General features: G+C 39.5%; 1 long non-coding RNA gene across 1 annotated transcript; it reads right to left on the bottom strand.

Annotated features, from left to right (window-relative positions):
- Positions 1-19,450: 19,450 nt before the first annotated feature.
- On the bottom strand, positions 19,451-20,029 carry LOC139192609 (uncharacterized). The gene is made up of 2 exons (XR_011576826.1): positions 19,928-20,029; positions 19,451-19,832 (listed from the first exon to the last, which is right to left on the bottom strand). It is a non-coding gene; the product is annotated as an uncharacterized lncRNA (long non-coding RNA).
- Positions 20,030-20,508: the final 479 nt, after the last annotated feature.

Below are 20,508 nucleotides of genomic sequence, written 5' to 3'. Positions count from 1 at the left end.
CAATCATCCTAGTGTATGGCTTTGAATACAGTATAGTGTCCCGCAAAATACCCCCGTACTCTGCCTTAATGGTATTATCGATCATGTTCTGGAGCTGCTGGATGGAAAGAGAGCCCATCGAAGTAACTTCAGACTAGCTTATGTTTTTCTCCTACTTTCTCTACCTGATGCTCATCTTTCTCGCCATACTCCTCGTCTTGCTGATTCTTTTTCGAGTCGGGGTCAGCTTCTATTTCATGTTGCGTCTCCAACCTATTCATAAGAGTGGCGATCTACATATCCTTCTCTTCGATAGTCTTTGTCAACTTTGCAATTGCCTCATTCATTTGAGTTAGTTGCTCCTTAATGGGCGTGGCGCCAGTAGTCATCACTTGCATGATCATAGGACAGGAGTCCCCTGCAGATATCAAGGGTATCACCAAAGTCCCCTCGTGGTGATTGTTGGTTAAAGATATGTGGTAAGATCCAGTGCTTAAGTTTGCATCTGAGGCTAGCAACAATGGGCGCTCCCCTGAACTTCTTGACGCAAGAACCCCGTTCTTCACTCCAGGTTGTCTTTTCCCATGCAACGACTTGCTTTGATGCCCCTAGTAAGGCTAAGCTAATGACAAGTTCAAGCCTCTGACGCTCCCCTTGTTCTTTTAGTCGCACCAACTTCGAGGTGGCCTGTTGAACGGTGATTGCCCTTACCTTGGTTTGGGTCATGATGTCGATAGACTCTCCACTTGCAACCGAGATGCTCACGCTCTTTGCCTTAATTGCGTAAACAACTTGACCTTTCTTTGATGACATTGATTTTGCTGGTGTTTGTTCATCGAACAAAGAAAGATAAGAGAGGCAAAGATGGACCTACTGGGCATGCCAAATTTGTAAACAGGAATTTTCAGTGACAAATTAGAAGAGAACACATGTACAAAGCAAATATGTATTTTATTAATGAATTTGTAGGGTTGCAATCTCTATTTACAAGTTTCCTCCGATTCGATCTGCAAAAGATGTGTAGATGTTTAGGTTGTTAATCCAAGAGTCGTGGTGACTTCATCTCGGATGAACGGTTGCCGCAAGGTTTTTGGCTCTTGGCAATTTGAAGGATCGGCATGGGTAGTAGTGCTTGATGATTCTTCGAAGGTTTGGTGAAGAACGCATAGAACTTTCTAAATTCTTTTGAGTATTTTAGGGCTTTAGGTGCTTGTACTTTAGCAGCGTCTGGGTGCTTGAATTATTTCTTGATTTTCCTTTGCCTTAGGGCCTTGTATTTATAGACTTTCAAAGCCTTGCCTATGGATGAATTTGGACTTGATTTGTGGCTTAGTTCGTGATTTATTTCCATCAATCAATCAATAAATCAATTATTTAAAATAAAATAAATCTTGCCCAATTTGACATTTATGTAACATCCCACAACGTCCAGGGAAGTGATCCTTAAATGTATATTCTCATCCCTACCTAGCACGAGGCTTTTTGGGAGCTCACTAGCTTCGGGTTCCGTAGGAAGTCCGAAGTTAAGCGAGAAGGAGGCCAGAGCATTCCCATGATGGGTGACCCACTGGGAAGTTACTCGTGAGTTCCCAAAAACAAAACCGTGAGGGAATGGTAAGCCCAAAGCGGACAATATCGTGCTACGATGGTGGAACGGGCCCGGGATATGGTGGACCCGGGCCGGGATGTGATAAATTGGTATCACAGCCAATCCCTGGCCAGAAGTGTACCGACAAGGATGTCGGGCCTTTAAGGGGGGTGGATTGCAACATCCCACATCGCCCAGGGAAGTGATCCTTAAATGTATATTCCCATCCCTACCTAGCATGAGGCCTTTTGAGAGCTCACTGGCTTCGGGTTCCGTAGGAACTCCGAAGTTAAGCGAAAAGGAGGCCAGAGCACTCTCAGGATGGGTGACCCACTGGGAAATTACTCGTGAGTTCCTAAAAACAAAACTGTGAGGGAATGGTAAGCCCAAAACGGACAATATTGTGCTATGGTGGTGGAACGGGCCTGAGATGTGGTGGACTCGGGTCGGGATGTGACATTTCTATTTGCTTTAATTTAAATTAATTAATCAATATTAAAATCAAATATTAATTTGTGATCTTGATGAGTCATATACTACGTAGCCCCTTGCATGTCAAAATTTAATATGTTTGGTGATCATTTATTTTCACTGAAATTTGCATGTATACACTTAAAACCGTGAGGGAATGGTAAGCCCAAAACAGACAATATCGTGCTACAGTGGTGGAACGGGCTCGGGATGTGGTGGACCCGGGCCGAGATGTGACATTTCTTTTTGCTTTAATTTAAATTAATTAATCAATATTAAAATCAAATATTAATTTCTAATCTTGATGAGTCATATACTACGTAAGCCCCTTGCATGCCAAAATTTGAATTTGTAGGGTTACAATCTATGTTTACAATTTTCCTCTGATCGAGTCTTCAAATTTGATGTAAATGCATAGGTTGTTGATCCAAGGGTCGTGATGACTTGATCTCGGACAAACGATTGAACAATTGCTTCAAGTTTTGAGCTTGAAACAATGCGTGGATGGTCTTCACCTCAGGTTTAGGGCGCGGCAAAGGGAGTGTTGATGTATAATTTCGTTGATTCAAGGGTCTTAGTGACTTGATCTTGATAAAAAAAAAAATTTGTTACAAGTTTTGAGCTTGCAACAAAGTCTTGAAGGAATCTGCACAAGTGCTTTTTTATTCTTCAAGGAAAATCTTCGGCTTTGGTCGAAAGAAAGCTTCGGCTTTGGTTGAAAGAAAGCTTCGGTTTTGGTTATGCGTTCTTCGAAAAGAGCTCTGGCAATGTATTAGTCTTCAAAGATTTGGCAAAGGTTTTTCTAAATGCCAAAATTTTCGACCCTATGCTTGTGAGAGGAACTTGTATTTATAGGCTTCTCAAGGCTTGCCTTTGGGTGGATTTGGCTTTGATTTGTGTTTTGATTCGTCCATAGGAGTATTTAGGAATGTTTTGTGTCTTAATTTCAACCATTTTTACTCCCTTGGCCGAATTATAGGGTCTTTGTTGCCTATTTTGTGAGCAATCTTCAATTCTTGCTTGTTTTATGAAGATGCCTTAACTTTCTTTCCAATTTTGAGAACACTTTGAACCCTTGCCCTTTTTTAAAAGAGAGGTTTTCTCTCTTTGGCCAAATTTTACGAAGTTTTAAGCTTCATTTGCTTGATTTGTGCCACATGTTATTGATGCACAAAATCAGTGAGGACTTTGGTACAACAGAAAGTGTTAAGTTTGTGACCTTCGCTAGATTGCTCCGGTCACTAGTGTGGATAAGTATGTAAATGGATAGGGACAGGGAAGCAAATACGTGGTTCACCCAGATTGGCTACGTCCACGAAGTAGAGGAGTTCTCATTAATTGTGAAGGGTTTACACAAGTACATAGGTTCAAGCTCTCCTTTAGTGAGTACTAGTGAATGATTTAGTACAAATGACATTAGGAAATATTGTGAGAGAATGATCTCTATTTATATAAAAGAGTTTCTAGTTTCATTCTGACATTGACACGTGTCGTGTTGTGATTGTCTTCTGATGTTGACACGTGTCGTGATATGATTGGCTTCTGATGTTGACACATGTCGCGCTGTGATTGGCCTCCTGGTTTGAGGGAAACTCTTCTGGGTCCTTGACGGTATAACGTTGACCGGTGCTTAGTAGTTTCGGGATTGGTCAAGTATGGTACAAACAGTGCTCCCCTAAGTTCCCGAATGAGGGAAGCTCCTCGGTTGGGGACTTGCAAGATCCAAGCCATTGAGTAATCACGAAACTTCTAAGTACCGAAGTGTGGTATCATTTTCACTTACCTTATCTGTCTCATATGTAGATGCGGCATCTTCTCTGGAAGTACTTTTCCTTCATCCGGGGATGGTATCTTTAACGTATGAAGATGCACAAGGTAATGTATCAATTTCACTTGAAGCTTACTTATAGTTTCGGGCTTGGTCAAGTGCGATACAAACCCTATAGTAGGAGTCCCCTAAGTCGCCGAGCTAAGAGATTTGTTGAATGAGGTAACAGACAAGGTAAGCAATCCGACTTTCAAGCAAGCAACCTAGATCGGAGGTTTGAATTCCGCTTCCAGTTGATTGTTTTCCTTCTCCTTGTGTCGTAAACAGCAACAAGGATAAGGAGAAGCAAATAGAGAAGAGATGATATGAGATACTTTTGCTTTTGAAGAAGTAACTTTCCACATGCTTATTTTTGAACTGAGCTGGAAGGTTTTCTGGTTTCCTCCAGAGTATAAGGCCGACTCAAGAATTTGAGAGTCAAAACAAGTCCCTCAAATCTAGAGTACGTTCGACCCTGATGATATGGGATACTTTTGATGTTGACAAAGTAGTTGATGTATCGGCACGTGTTCTGTTATGCTTGTCTCCATATGCTTCCTTGTATCATTCTCACTTGCCCTATATGTTCCTCAAGTAGATGTGGTATCTTCTCTGGAAGCATAAGATTTTGAAGATGAGTACTCGAGAGCAATGTTAGGTAAGTAATCAGGCAAGGGGTTCCAAGCAGTCAGTTCCTTACTGGAAGCTTGATTCCAAGTGCTGACTGATTACTCTCTTTCTCCTTGTCTTGCAGGTAAGAACAAGGCCAAAGGAAAAGATAGGGAAAAAGCATGATATGGGATACTTTTGCTTTTAACCCTGATGATATGAGATACTCTTGCTTTGGTGTGGCTTGTTTGCAGATGTATTATTGGGAGAGAAAAAAGATGAGTATTTCGAGAAACTCTGCTGAGAGTGCCCTCTTGGATGTGAAGAAAAGTTGAGCATTTTTTTTAGTTGCAGGTCTGCCTGACTGTGGATGATGAAGGTCGACATATATAGGAATTATCCCAACAGCGAGTGGTAACGTTGTTCCTTTGCCCTTCTCGGTCATAGCAATGTAATGGGAGCTGCAAGATTCACGTGTTTTAAATTTGTCAGAGCACTTTGAAAAAGTAGTCTGTGGTATCTGGAAAGCTGATGTTGCGTGTGAAGATTGCAGACAAGCTTTATCCAAGGAAATCTAGCTATCGAAGTTCGGATAGCAGTGCCTCTTCGATTTTCGAACAAGCAATCATGTCGGGGATCTGGCTCTCGAGATTCGGAGAACGGTGCCTCTTCGATTTTTGAGAAAGCAATCCTGTTGGGAGTCTGGCTCTCAAGATTCAGAGGGCGGTGCCTTTTTGATTTTTGAGCAAGTAATCCTGTTGAGAGTTTGGCTCTCGAGATTCGGAGAGCGATGCCTCTTCAATTTTTAAGCAAGCAATCTTGTTGAGAGTGTTTTATCAAATGTGAGTAAAGGTTGGGCATTTTTGCCAGTCTGCCTTGCCACGGAGCACAGAGGTTGACACATATAGGGACTTTCTAGTTATCAAGCAGTGGTGTTGTTTCTTTACCCTTGTGGGTAATAGTAGTAGGGTAGTTGGACCTTCAAAATTTATGTGTCTAAATTTTGTCATAGATCTTTGGCAAAGTTATCTGTGGTACCCGAGGAGATGATGTTGCATGTGGAAAGTGGTGCCTCTTCGGACTCCGGAGAATGGTGCCTCTTCGAACTCCGGAGAGTGGTGCCTTTTCGGACTCCGGAGAGTGGTGCCTTTGTGGGTGAAGCTTTTGTGGTGGGTGAAGCTTTTGTAGATGAAGCTTTTGTGGTGGGTAAAGCTTTTGTGGGTGAAGCTTTTATGGTGGTGAAGTTTTTGTTGGTGAAGCTTTTGTAGGTGAAGCTATTGTGGGTGAAGCTTTTGTAGGTGAAGCTTTTGTGGTGGGTGAAGCTTTTATAGGTGAAGCTTTTGTAGGTGAAGCTATTGTGGGTGAAGCTTTTATAGGTGAAGCTTTGGAGTTGAAGCTTTGTAGGTGAAGCTTTGGAGTTGAAGCTTTTGTTGGGTACCATGAATTGATTTTGCTTCACACTATCTTGATCAAGATAGTGTGAAGCTTTTGAGAATTTGTAGTTATCCTCCATTGATGAAGCTTTGTTGGTGAAGCTTTGTTGGGTACCACGAATTGATTTTGCTTCACACTATCTTGATCAAGATAGTGTGAAGCTTTTGATAATTTGTAGTTATCCTCCATTGATGAAGCTTTGTTGAATTTCCCCATTTTTTTTTCTTTTTTTTTGGGAAACTAGAAATTTGAAAATGTGGGAGAGACAACATATACAAATTTTGCTTCCACACTATTGAGCAAGAGATTGTGATGCAAGCCACACCTTGTAGTAGTCGAAAGTTTAGATGAACCATATAAATTGAATTTGCTTCGAACAGTCTTGAATTTGCCTTGAAGGTTTGAGAATTGTAGTTGCCTTCCAATGATGAAGCTTTTGTTGGCACCATAAATTGGTTTTGCTTCACACTGTCTTGATCAAGAGTGTGTGAAGCTTTTGAGAATTGTGGTTGCCCTCCATTGGTGAAGCTCTTGTTGGTACCATAAATTGGTTTTGCTTCACACTGTCTTGATCAAGAGTGTGTGAAGCTTTTGAAAATTGTGGTTGAACTCCTTTGATGAAGCTTTTGTTGGCACCATAAATTGGTTTTGCTTCACATTGTCTTGATCAAGAGTGTGTGAAGCTTTTAAGAATTGTGGTTGCCCTCCATTGATGAAGCTCTTGTTGGCACCATAAATTGGTTTTGCTTCACACTGTCTTGATCAAGAGTGTGTGAAGTTTTTGAGAATTGTGGTTGAACTCCTTTGATGAAGCTTTTGTGGGCACCATAAATTGGTTTTGCTTCACACTGTCTTGATCAAGAGTGTGTGAAGCTTTTGAGAATTATCGTTGCCCTCCATTGATAAAGCTCTTGTTGGCACCCTAAATTGGTTTTGCTTCACACTGTCTTGATCAAGCATGTGTGAAGCTGATAGGAGCATATTTATGCGACTTAGTTAGCTTGTTCTTGTGCATTTGTGTTGTTATTTCTTAGTTAATTATGTATTTTAAGCTATTTTCATGTGTTTGTAGGTCATAATAACAAGGTTGGCAAGAAAGTGCATTTTGGAGCATTTTAGAGCATTTTTTAGCCAAGATTGGATAGTGCAAGCATGGAGACATGAGGATGGACGTTTTTGAAGATTTGAAGGCTAGAAATCAGCATGTGTGTGTGCAAGTGTGTTGACCTACAACTCCAAACATCCATCCACTACACCCATTACATCCACTCATTACCAAACACTCATCCACTACACCCATTACATCCACTCATTACCAAACACTACTCATTACCAAACATCCACCCACTACACCCATTACATCCACTCATTACCACAACCCACTACACCCATTACATCCACTCTTTAACACAACCCACTACACCCATTACATCCACTCATTACCATAACACTCACCCACTACACCCATTACATCCACTCATTACCACAACATACACTATCCTCTCCCTAGCCTATAAATACATCCATCATTCCCCTTCCTAAAGGAGGCCATCATCCAAAGACACTACATTTCACATCTCACAACTTCATTCACAAACACAATTTCCTTGCCACTCCATCCATTCATCTAGCCATACTACATCTCACCAATCCATACACTTTCATCTCTTAGCCGTGCAAATCCATTCCATCCATATATCCATACACATCCTAGACACTTGTGCTACAACAAGGTGGTGAAAACAAAGGCCCTTGACGTTTCAAGCTTGGAACTTTGGAGCGTTTTAGGTGTACTCCGTTCTTGCTTTCAATGTCTACTTTGTTATTTTCTAATTTTGTTGCAATTATGAGTGGCTAAACCCCTATTTAGTTAAGGGGAAGTTTGAAGCCATGAACATGCTTGAGATTTGAATTGATTTCTTCCAATTGTGATTTGATAAGTTGTGATTGCAATTCAATTATCTATTTTATTCATAACTGATTCTTGTATGTTTATTAAGGATGCATACTTAGTTTTCATGCATGAATTAAATGCTAGAATATAAATGAGTTTCACCTAATCGTTACAAGTTTATATTCATGAGTAGTGAAGGTTGTCTATCACAATCGCATTAATTGAATTCTTGGCAATTGTATCATGCATTCATAGTTATAATTGCCTCGTCAACACTTATGATTTTCATTGAACGTAATGATCTCTGATTGTATCTCTATTATGCATTCATATAGGGGACTTTTAGAGAATGATTTGGGTTGTCGTATGCATTCATCCAATTCAATGAGTAAAGGAAAATCTGAGGGTTAATTTGTGCATCACGGTTAATCTGGGGTGTTGAGTATCATAGTTTATTGAAAAGCAATTGGAAATCGATTCATGTACAAGTGTGTCATGTGTGAAGAACGGACCTCTAACTAATCCATCCATCATTTTATTTCTCAAATTCATTTTATAATCTGCCTAGTTTTATAACTTGCTTGTTTATTTCGAATTCGTCAAAACCAAAATCCCCATTTTACTTTGTTGTTTCAAAGTGTTAAATTTCTATTTCGTTAGTGTTTTTTAGTGTTTTGATTCAAACCAAAACACTAAATTCATCCAAAGTTGTGTTAGAGTCAAATCTGCCCAGTAAGTGTTTTTAGGCAATTTTGAGTGTATTTAAGTTGTTTTGCGTGTTTAGAATCTGTTTTGAGTCCCTTAAGTCTATTCAAACGTTTTTAACTTTGTTTTTATGTTTTTGAGTATGTTTAGAGGTTTTAGCAAGCCCTCCTAATCCCCGGTTTAGAACGATCCCTACTTGCATTTATACTACAATTTGACAACAAAAGAGTTTAATTTGAGTGCTTAACTTTCATTGCATCAGAAGCTTTTGAGAATTGTTGTTGCCCTCCATTGATGAAGCTCTTGTTGGCACTATAAATTGGTTTTGCTTCACACTGTCTTGATTAAGAGTGTGTGAAGCTTTTGAGAATTGTTGTTGAACTCCTTTGATGAAGCTCTTGTTGGCATCATAAATTGGTTTTGCTTCACACTGTCTTGATCAAGAGTGTGAAGCTTTCTACGAGTTGTAGTGTTTGCATTGTTACAGAGGGGAAATGTCTGAAGCAGATGTAAGAGGGCTGAATAACTTGATCTTCGTATGCCATGCACTAAGTTGTTATTGGCTTGCAATAAGACTTTGTTGGTGGCTATAACTCTTGTTGGGCATAAGTACTCCCCTAGTTGAGTTGTCAAGCTTGAGGGATTTTGATTATTTGTGAATGCTAGGAGTTCACATGTACAAGTTGTACCACTCGTCTTCTGGTAAGTGGAATGAATGGTAAGTTGCTTTCATCACTTGGTTGGTGGTACGAAGGTAAGTTCCTTCATCACCTTTCATCACATTTCATCACCTGGTTGGTGGCATGACGATGAGTTCCTTCTTCACCTAGTTGGTGGCATGAATGGAAAGTTGCCAAATGATATTAGAGTACAGGTTGTACATTTCATCACATGTTTGGTGGCATGAAGAAGAGTACGGGTTGTACATTTCATCACCTGGTTGGTGGCATGAAGATGAGTTCCTTCGTCACCTGGTTGGTGGCATGAGTGGCAAGTTGCCAAATGATATTATAGTACTTGTTGTGCATTTCATCACCTGGTTGGTGGCATGAAGGAGAGTACGGGTTATACATTTCATCTCCTGGTTTGTGGCATGAAGATGAGTTCCTTCTTCACCTAGTTGGTGGCATGAATGGCAAGTTGCCAAATGATATTAGAGTACGGGTTGTACATTTCATCACCTGGTTGGTGGCACGAAGATGAGTTCCTTCTTCACCTGGTTGGTGGCATGAAGAACAATACAGGTTGTACATTTCATCACCTAGTTGGTGGCATGAAGATGAGTTCTTTCTTCACCTGGTTGGTGGCATGAGTGGCAAGTTGCCAAATGATATTAGAGTACGGGTTGTACATTTCATCACCTGGTTGGTAGCATGAAGATGAGTTCCTTCTTCACATTTCATCACCTGGTTGGTGAGAATAAGGGCAAGGTGGCGAGGCACATTGTAGCAAGTGTTGAAGACAAAGTATGTTGAACCCTTTCGAAGCACAGTTGACTTATGTATGGATGTGTTGGAATGTATGATGTTTATGTATGAATGTGTTGGAATGTATGATGTTTATGTAAATGTGTTAGAATGTATAATGTTTATGTTGATTGACATGAGTGATGCTTATGAATGTTTTGTTATGCATGAAGGGATCCATGCTTTTGATATGTGAACCATGTTGGTTGTAACACTTAGTATCACATACTTTGTGCCAAAGTATGCATGTTGAAGCTCTAAGTTAAAGTATAAGGGTAGGTCAGCGTAAACCAAGTGTTCTAGTGCTAGGAACGTGAAAGACTCAGATGAAGTTGTCTGAATTCCCTCTTCTTTAAATATTTACCGAATGGCTTGTGTGACAAAAGATCTCAAGCGGTTGAGAGTCAAAACATTTGTAATTTGTATGCCTTCTTATAATAGCATTTCCTTCAGTACCTAGTCCTCCACTTTAAAAGAGTGAAGCTTGGCCCCATAGTCATAATAGTCAACGATACGTTCACCCCTAGTTGTCTTTATACGAACTTTTATCCCTCTTGTTGTAATGGGCTTGCTGAGAGTAGAAATCCTTCTTCTTACCAAGAGACAAATACGTTTGGTAACTTAGCGAGTAGCTAAATGAGGCAGGAGATGATGCAATGGGTGTCTGAATGGCTAATATCTCCTCACTTGGTAGAACTTGACTTCCACTTCCCATTTGTTGATAGGGGTTAACCATATAGGGGTTCCCTTGACATGTCCTTGCTTCGGCGGATGCGTGGTTGTAAGCATGTGCCATCACCTCAGAATAAGTCTTCCAAGTGTTAGCATTGATCATGTACTTGAAGAAACAATCACGTAGGCCTGCCATGAAGGCCTTGAGGGCGGTCTTGTCATCTGCCTCAGCGCAGCGAGAATACTCATGGCTGAAGCGACAGGCATACTCTCGTAGTGACTCGTCCGGCTTCTGGCGAATAGTGTACAAGTCATCCGTAGAATGCAAGTGATCGGTCTAAAAGATGTGTTGAGAGAGAAACAGTTTCCTCAATTCCTTAAATGAGTCTACTGTCTCAGGTGGAAAACAGCAATACCAGTTTAGAGCTCCGCCAGAGAAGGTGGAAGGGAAGAGAAGACATCGCTCTTCGTCGGTGTACATCCGATATGCCATGGTGGACTCAAAGAGGTTAAGGTGTTCAATTGGGTTCTCCCTTCCAGTATAGAGTTGTAAACCAAGCTTTTGTTTTGTCTTTAGTTGAAGGGGGTGTCGAGGATCCTTCTAATGAGAAGGCCAGGCCTGGGTTGGTGCCAATCAAGTATCTCGGCCTGACGTTCGGCCTTCAACTTGTTTACTTCCTCAAGGAGCTGTTGGACGAGGGGATCCTGAGTGGAGTCATGTACCACTGGAATTTTCTTTCGTAAGTCTCCATCGCCTCTTGGAAATAGGAAAGTTTGAGCAAGGGCGTATGGTGTTTTCTTGGACTAGCCGTACTGACTTCTAGGGTGAGTCTGTCGGAATACCTCAAAGTCCCTCATACCTTCATGTTCCTCTGGGACCTGTCGTTCCTTCCCTATATTGGCAACTGGCCTAGGTCGTGGAAGGGGACCGAGTCTTTCAGAAACCCTTGGGTCATTGATCTTCGAGCATATGTGGAGGGGATTCTCTCAACGTTGCTTTAGGAAGTCTTGGCAATCACGATAAGCGGCTTTCGATTATTCCAACCCTTCTGCAAGGAGGTGTCTTCCTCCACTTCTTCTACTTCGGGTCGAAACATCTGGGTTGAGAGAAGTCTCATGTTGATCAATGTTTTGATGATTAGCTCGCTCCTCATCAGGGATACCCATGTCGAAGGGAGGTGACCCTCCGTGTTTGGGGCACCCAGATGATGGTTGATGTCCACAGGGGCAACGAGCTCACGTGTTTGAGTATGCCTAGTTTCGTGGAGCGTCTCAAAGAGCTTCTCATACTGCTCCAGGAAGACCTCATTCTTCATTGCTATCTTATTGTTCTGAGCTTCTAGCTCATCGACTTTAGCTTGAAAAGCAACCCTCTTTCCTTCCTTCTTTCGTTGCTTCGCACTAGGTGCAAGAGGGGGGTCATTCTGTGTGTTGTGGCTTCCTTCGCTCCCTATGTTGGAGAGAAATGCCTGGTCAAAAGAGAGTGTACAAATGGGGGAAACCAACTTGGCAAAGCTGAAGAAAGTGGGAATAAGTTGTTGGAAATGTGCCCTAAAACCAATCATGTGATGATACTTTACGGACATTTCACATGTTAAACTAATCTAGTTTAAATATAAAGGGCAAAGATTATTGTTTGAGCCGTCTCATATAAATGTTATATGCTTAAACGATAAGTCCAAGGAATATGTGATTGGAAGAATACGATCTAAAGAAGTTAGATTCATGAGACCATTCTTTCGTAGACACATCTTAAACGTTCCTGATCATAGGATTGCCAATTGGGCATTGACAGTCCGTTAAGATTAGTACGTCCTGTGTCTTCTCTCAGGGAGAGTGACTAGTCTCGAGTCATTGGTGTGTGTGACATCAAGACAAGTACGTAGGTGCTCAATAGAGAATGAGTTCACTGAACACGATCAACGAAGAGTTCTCATATTCATGTCACATGAGAACTCATGGTTGGGATAATGCAAAGTAGTCCTTTGACCTGAGGCATCACAGTTGTCTTGTGGTTAAGTCCTTGATCTTTGATTATGTCAAAGTCACCCCATCGGGGTGTCCACGGCATCGTTGGGGTTAAGCCACTTAGCCATGGAGACAAGTGAATGCGCAACAAGGGATCTCTAACCTTCAAACCGTTTGAGGGAGAATACTCTATGATATGATTTAGAATCTCTGGCGCCAGAGTATGAATGAGATTTAGGAAGTCGTTCCAAATCACATTCAAGGTAATCATATAAGCACACGAATCACATTGGATAGTAGACATGAATAAATAAACTATCAAACCAAACAATGTGGTCAAGAGTATTGTATTAGAGAAAGACCGTATTGCATTTGTAGTCCTAAACTGAATAGGTTCTCCACTTCTTCTGATTAGCTTGGGTAACCATGATATGCTGCTAGGTGTCACTCATGGTTTGTGGAAGCCCTAAACGTGTATAATCACTGAACGGAGAATTGAAAGTAAGTTTCAAATTCACAATCGATTTGAAATGGTTTTAATCGCCCACTGCCTCGCTAAAAGGAACCTAATCGATCGTACACCGTGTAAGGTGGAGATTGAAGAAACAATGGAAATGAGTAAGAATAATTAAATGGTTTAATTATATATGGCAAGGATTAATTAATATGTTAATTAATCAAACAAATAAGTTCGTTAAAGACCTCGGGATAGTTTTGGACCTTAAGGCCCAATGGGCTTTGAACGTCAAGTCCATTAACTTAAGTTGTATGACAACTTAATGAATAATGATTGACAAAGGCCCAATTAGTCCAAAAATATCCCAATGGCCGGCCATATTAGAGATGGAGTGGGTTTTGGACTTATTTACAAGTTTGCCACTCCAATGAATTAAGGTATAAATATGCCTTTATAGCCAAAATTCATTAAGGGTTTTCTTTTGGAGAAAATTGGTGAGAACTTGTCTCTCCTTTTCTCTCTAAAGAGGCCGGCCCCTTGGAGGGTGTATCTAGCCATACTCACTACTCCAAGGTCACTCATTTCTTCTCCAATCTAACCTTGGTGAAGATACTTAGAGGTTCTCAATTTTGGAAACTTGGAGAAACCTTTTCATCCATCCAAATCCATAGATTTTAGATGCAAGGAATGAAGGCCCTCTCTTTGGGTGATTAGCCTTTGCTTATGCAAAGAGGAATCTACAAAGGTATGATTTCAACTCACTTTGTTTTGAGTTGAGTTTTGGTTCACCAATCTACTAGGCTTTGAATTTCATGGGTAATGTTTTGTTTTTGAGTGCATGCAAGCATGATTCCGCCTTTAATTGTTTATTGCATGCTATATGATGTTGCTCATGTTGGAAGTATGCCCACAAAGCCACTCATTTGATGTAATAGTTTTTTGGAATACTTAATGTATTAAACTTTTATATGTTTAATGAAGGGCAAAGCTTATTGTTAATCACTATTTATTGTATCATGTGTTTAAGCAATAAGGGAATCCAAGGGATGTATTTGATCTAAGAGACAAGTGATCTAAGTGAGTTAGATTATCGAGACCATTCTCTTATGTTCATTCCTAAAACGTTCCTAGCCATAGGATTGCCAATTGGGCATTGACAATCCGCTAAGGTTAGTATATGTTATGTTGACTCAAGCGTGAGTATGACTAGTCTCAAGTCATTTGGTGTTGGACACTAAGACAAACACATAGGTGCTCGAAAGAGTAATCGAGTACACTGAACTACGATCAAAAGAGAATTCGAACATACATGTCATGTATGAACTCTAAAGTTGCAATATGCAAAGTAGTCCTTTGACCTGAGGCATCATAGATGTCTAATGGTTAGGTCATTGATCTTTGATCATGTCAAACGGCATTCCATCGGAGTATCCACAGCATTGTTGGGGTCAAGCTATCTAGTCATGTAGACATATGAATGCACAACAAGGGATCTTTAACCTTCCATGGTGGAAGGAGAATACTCTAAGATATGATTCTAAAGTCTTTGGCCAAAGCAAATGAATATGACTTAGGAAGTTTGTGCCAAATCATATTCAAGGGAATCATATAGGAAAGTATCACATTGGATAGTAGACATGAAACAAACTATCACTTAAACAATGTGATTAAGAGTATTGTATTAGAGAATGACCGTATTGCATTGTAGTTGTAACTGGATAGGTTCTCCAACCAATTCTACTTAGCTTGGGTAACCATGATATTCTGCTAGGCGTCACTCATGGTTTGTGGAAGCCCTAATGGTTAGCAAACACTAATCAATAAAGGGAGGATTGAAATGTGGTTTCAATTCACAATCGATCGTTAAGAGTAACAATCGCCCACTGCCTCGTTAATTGGAACCTAATGGATTGTACACCGAGTAAGGATGTATGTGAAGAAATCAAATGAAATGGATAAGCAATTAAATTGTTTAATTGAAGAATGGTCAAGATTAATTAATTAGTTAATTAATTTTACGAAAGGTTCGTGTTGGGCTTATATGTTGGTTTTGGGTTTCGGGGCCCAAAAGCGTTTTGGTCCAAAAGGCCCATTATGTTTAAGTTGTATGACAACTAAAACAAAATGGGCAAATAGCCCAATAACATCAAAAAGGCCGGCCATTAGGGTGGATGGGCAAACTTGGATTAATTACAAGTTTGCCACTCACTTGTAATGAAGTATAAATTCAACTTTATAGCTTTATTTTCTTTTAGGGTTTTCTAGTTGAAATTGGGTGAAACATTTTCTCTCCATTTTCTTCCAAGAGGCCGGCCACTAAGGGAAGGGACATCTAGCAATCTCTTCTTCCCTAAGTCATCCATATCATCTTCACAAGATACATCCTTGGTGAAGAGACTTAGAGACATCAAACTTTTGGTGTTTTGGAGAACATATCCTCATTTCCTCAAATCTTCAAAGGAGCACTAAAGGGAGGAAAACACAAGAAGGATTCAAGGAGCTTGGAGGTGACTTGAAGGCCCTCCACTTGGGTGAATCCCTTGTGTAAACAAGGATGAGCTTCAAGGGTAAAGAAACTCTAAATCTTTACTTCTCTTTAATGTTGTTAAAGAGTTTATTGGTTCACCATATACTAGGCTTTGAAAGTCATGGGTTTTATGAATTGTTTTTGGATGCATGCCTACTTTAAAGTGTTAATAGCTTGCATATGTATTCAAATGTTCATACTTGTTCTTAGCTAGGACAAATTTTTTCCTTCAAGTGGTATCAGAGCCTAGGCCTAGTTTATGGTGAATCCTTTTGGGTTTTGTGACTTTCATATTTTGTGATTTAAATGTTGTAAATGTTACAAGCTTTGTTCTTGCTTTTGAATATATAAATTTTGCTAGAAAATTTAGCATCTCAAATGTTGTAGATGTATTTCATTTAAGCATGAATATTGGAACTAAAATTTGGTGCCATGTATTTTGGGAAATTCGGCCAAATCCTTAGGGTGATTTTTTGGGTTCATGTTTGTCTTGTTAAAATGGTTTTAAGGTGACTTTTGGAACCCCTAAGTACCCTAGGATATTAGCCCTCTTTTGAGAGGTGAAAAATTGAGTTTTGGTGATTGAAAACATTCATGGAGCTACTATGAGTTTTCATGGTGTTCTTCAATGTTCTTGAAGTTCTTGCCAAGAACAAAAGGGTTTGAAGTTTTGATTCTATAGTTTTATGTTTTTCATAAAGTTTTGGTTTATTAATTGATGGTTGATGGTTATTGGTGAGATGTGATGAAATGGTTTTAATGATTTGTCATAGATCTTTTATTTTTCTTACAAACCATCAATTTCACCAATAACTCACCCACCAAAATCCACTTGCATTTTGCACATGCATGCTCAACTTGCATAAAACCCTTTCACACTACTTTACCTCTCTAAAAACCGGCCACCCCCTAGTGGGGGTACTTTTGGGGTCTTTTATGCAATTACATAAAGTTTTGATACTTTTGTGTATTTGCACTTTGGCCCAAAAGTTTACGTTTTTACGTTAAGGCCCTAAAATGCTAAAGGACGAATTGTTTTGATCCTTTAATGATGTTTTTACATTAATAAAATTTTGGGATCTAGTTGTAATTACATGAAGTTGTGGACTATTTTGTTTTTACAAAGTGACCCCAAAAGTTTTTGTATTTGCATTATGGCCCAATTGTTGTGGTCATAGTTTCCTTTTCGCCCAAATAAAATGAGAACAAAATTGTTTTGTCTCTTTAATGAGAATTGGATTTTCATTTCATTTAGTTCCATTTAAATCAATTCTATGGATCCAAAAACCAATTGTTTAAGTTGCTTTCTTAGTTAATGTGATTAATTGAGAAAATGGTGATTATGAACCAAAGGCCTCGATAATTGAGCTATGTGATTGGCCGCTTTACATTATTGATGTGAAAAATAAGTTAACACACAAAATTAAACCCTCTTTTTATCAATTGTAGCAAAGTATGTAAATAGGGATCGTTCTAGACCGGGGATTAGGAGGGATTGCTAAACACTTGAAAACTGACTTAGAAATGTAAAAGCAAAGTTTAAAGCACTAGATTAGACTCAAAGAATGCAAAACTCACGTTAAAATACTAAAACGAACCAAAAGAATCAAAACAGCAACCAAACACTCAAAACTGCCTAAAAACCACTTTCTGGGCAGTTTTGGGACTCTAACTCAACTTGGACGAATTTTGGTTTCCTAGTGACCTAAAACACCTAAAAACATAAACCAACACACTTTCCAATTAATCTAGGAATTCAAAATAATTGGGGATTTGATTTGGACGAAAATAAACTTAAATGGCAGATTGTAAGAGAAACAAATTGTAATACAAAGTTATGAAGAATCAATGGATGATGGAATGGCTAAGGGGTTCTTCTCCACACATGAAATATATGCAACGTAAATCAATTTCCAGTTATCAATTCAATAAGCTATGAACCTCAACACTCCAAGTTAATTAGGTCCGCTTAAATTAACCTTCAGATTTCCCTAGGATCATTGAATTGGATGAATATGCATCGCAAACAAATTATTCCTAACAAGTTCTTTATATGAACAGCATGATAAAGACACAAGTTAGAATCATTACGTTCTTTGGAAATCATAAGCATCGACAAGGCATTCGTAACTATGAAAAGCATGATACTCTTGCCAGGAATCTACTTAACACGATTGTGACTAGCGACCTTCACTACTTACGAATATAAATTCATAACGATTAGGTGAAACAAATTTATATCCTAGCATCAAATTCAAGCATGCAAATTAAGCGTGCACTCTCAATCAACATACAAGAATAAGTTCTAAATCAAATGGTTAAGCAAATTGTATTCACGACTTATGTAACAATAACTGGAAGTAATCAACTCATTTCGCATATATAATCATGGTTTTGAATACACCCTTAGCCAAAAACAAAATTAGCCAATCATACTTAAAGCAAAACAAAGATTACATGAATTAGACATTAAAATCCAAAGAAAGAAAACACCTAGAATGCTCCAACTTGGCAGCAAGTGCATCCAAGATTCCTCATTTCCCTTGCTTGCGGCAGATTGGGTTATGGACAGGTTTTGGGTAGTTTTATGGTGTAGAATGGATGGGGAATGGTATGGAAAGGTTTAGAGTGAGTGTGGAGGAGTGTTTGATGGTTGGAGGGTGGTAGAGAACTCGGCAAAGATGGTGGAATAAGGTGGAGTGGCTGTTATGTTTTCTGGGCACTAGAATGGTGTTTTTGGGGTGTTTTGCTACCTAGGGTGAGTATGGACGAATTTTCTGCATGAATGATGAATATGGGAGGTTCAACCCTTTGCCAAGGGTTGTAACCATGTATATATAGGCCCCAAAAACCCTAGAGAATCAGATTAGGCAGTGGGGAAATGCACAGCAAGGAGGGTGAATTTGTGGTGTGCAATGGTCCAAGGATGAAAATGGAGCAATGATGCAAAGTATGGAGGGTAAATGATGCGAAATATATAAGCACACTAATTAAACCCTCTTTTTATCAAATGTAGTAAAGTATGTAAGTAGGGTATCGTTCTAGGCCGGGGATTAGGAGGGATTGCTAATCTATTCTAAATTAATTTAAAAATATTAAACAAGACTCAAGGACACAAAACTAGGCTAAAAACTCTAATAACTCGAAACACACTTAAAATGACTCAAAATAATGAAAACAATTAAATTAAACACTAGGAACTGAAATGGATGGAAATTAAATTAAAAGACAAACAATAAAGAAAACTAAATAAATAATATAATTTAATAATGGATGGGTGTTTGGTTTTGATGAAAAGTAAATTAAACTTAATTAAATTACAGAATTGACAAAAACATGAAATTAAGGTAAAATGATAAATGACGGACTAGCTAGAGGGTTCTTCTCCACACATGTTATACTTGCATACAAAATGATTTCCAGTTGTTCATTTAATAAATTGTGAATTTCAATACTCCAGATTAACCGTGAACAGCACTTTTTTAATCTTCAAGTTTTCCTTAAGTTATTGAATTGGACGGGAAAACGCATACAACAATTCAAAACATTCTTCAAAAGTCCCCTACGTGAAAAGCACAATAGAGATACAATCAAAGATCATTAAACTTTGTGAAAACTATAAGCATTGACGAGGCATTCGTAACTATGAAAAGCATGATACTTTTGCCAAGAATTTACTTAACGTGATTGTGACTAGCAACCTTTACTACTTGTGAAAATAAGTTCATAACGATTAGGTGAAATTCACTTATATTCTAGCATCAAATTCATGCATGTAAATTAAGCGTGCACTCTCAACCAACATACACAAATCAGTTTTTATACGAACGGATAAGTAAATTGAATTCACAACTTATAACTCACAACTGAAGGTAATCAATTCATATTACAAATATATTCATGGCTTTGAATTAACCTCTAGCCAAAATAAATTTAATTACACATTATTTTCTAATTAAACCATAAATTAAACATGAGTTTGAGAAAATAACACCAATAAGAATGGAGTGAAGCCCTCTGCCTCTGTCCTTATTCTTTGCGCCGTTCCTGCACAGTCCCTGACCTTTTATTCCCCCACTGCTCTCTGCCCTTCTGCCCGTCACGTCCCTTGCTCACGCTGCTAGGCAGCCTTCTCCTTCCAGTACTCTTTCTCCCGCTTCCAATCCCGTGCCTGCTGGTCTTCTGCCTTCTGACATGCGCCTCTCTCCCCCTCGGTTTCTCTATTTCTCTTCCTCAAGCTGCCAAATGGCAGCACCTATTCCGTCTCACTCTGCACTGTACTGCTCCTTCTTCCTGACCTCCCGCGTCAGTCTCTCTATTTCTCTTCCTCAAGCTGCCAAATGGCAGCACCTATTCCGTCCCTGTGGACTCTCTCCTGACCTCCCTATTTCTGCTGTCTCTTTTCACGCTGCCCAAAGGGCAGCTCCCTCCCTCTCACTCCAAGACCCCCCTATTTCTGCTGTGTCTTTTCACGCTGCCCAAAGGGCAGCTCCCTCTCTCTCACTCCAAGACCCCCCTTCATCACGCCAGCCTCTTCTTATTTTTATATCTTTCTTCTTCTCTATCAGTCACGCCAGCTGCCAAAGGCAGCTGTTTTTTTTATTCTTTCTGCCTTTCTCACCTACTTGGCCTCTTCATTTTGTCTGCCCGTTTCTTTTCTTATTTTATTCTTTTTCGTTTTTGACTCCCCCCAGTCACGTCCGCTCCTTGCTGCTTTCCTCCAGCTGCAAAGCAGCATCTTTTCCCCTAGTCCCCACGTCTCTCGATGTAAACCAGCTGGTCCACCTGCCAGTACCCACGGCAGCTTGCACTTGCCCGTCTTCTTATTTCCATTGGATTCTTCTTTTCTGCCTTCCTTTTAATATATAGACATAGAGAGGGACAAACCTTGTTTATAAAATGTAAATTAGTATTATCATGTGACAATAAAG

This window comes from Malus domestica, chromosome 15 (assembly GCF_042453785.1).
Source record: "Malus domestica chromosome 15, GDT2T_hap1".
NCBI classification, from domain to species: Eukaryota; Viridiplantae; Streptophyta; class Magnoliopsida; order Rosales; family Rosaceae; genus Malus; species Malus domestica.
This window is presented reverse-complemented; position numbering and strand designations above follow the sequence as displayed.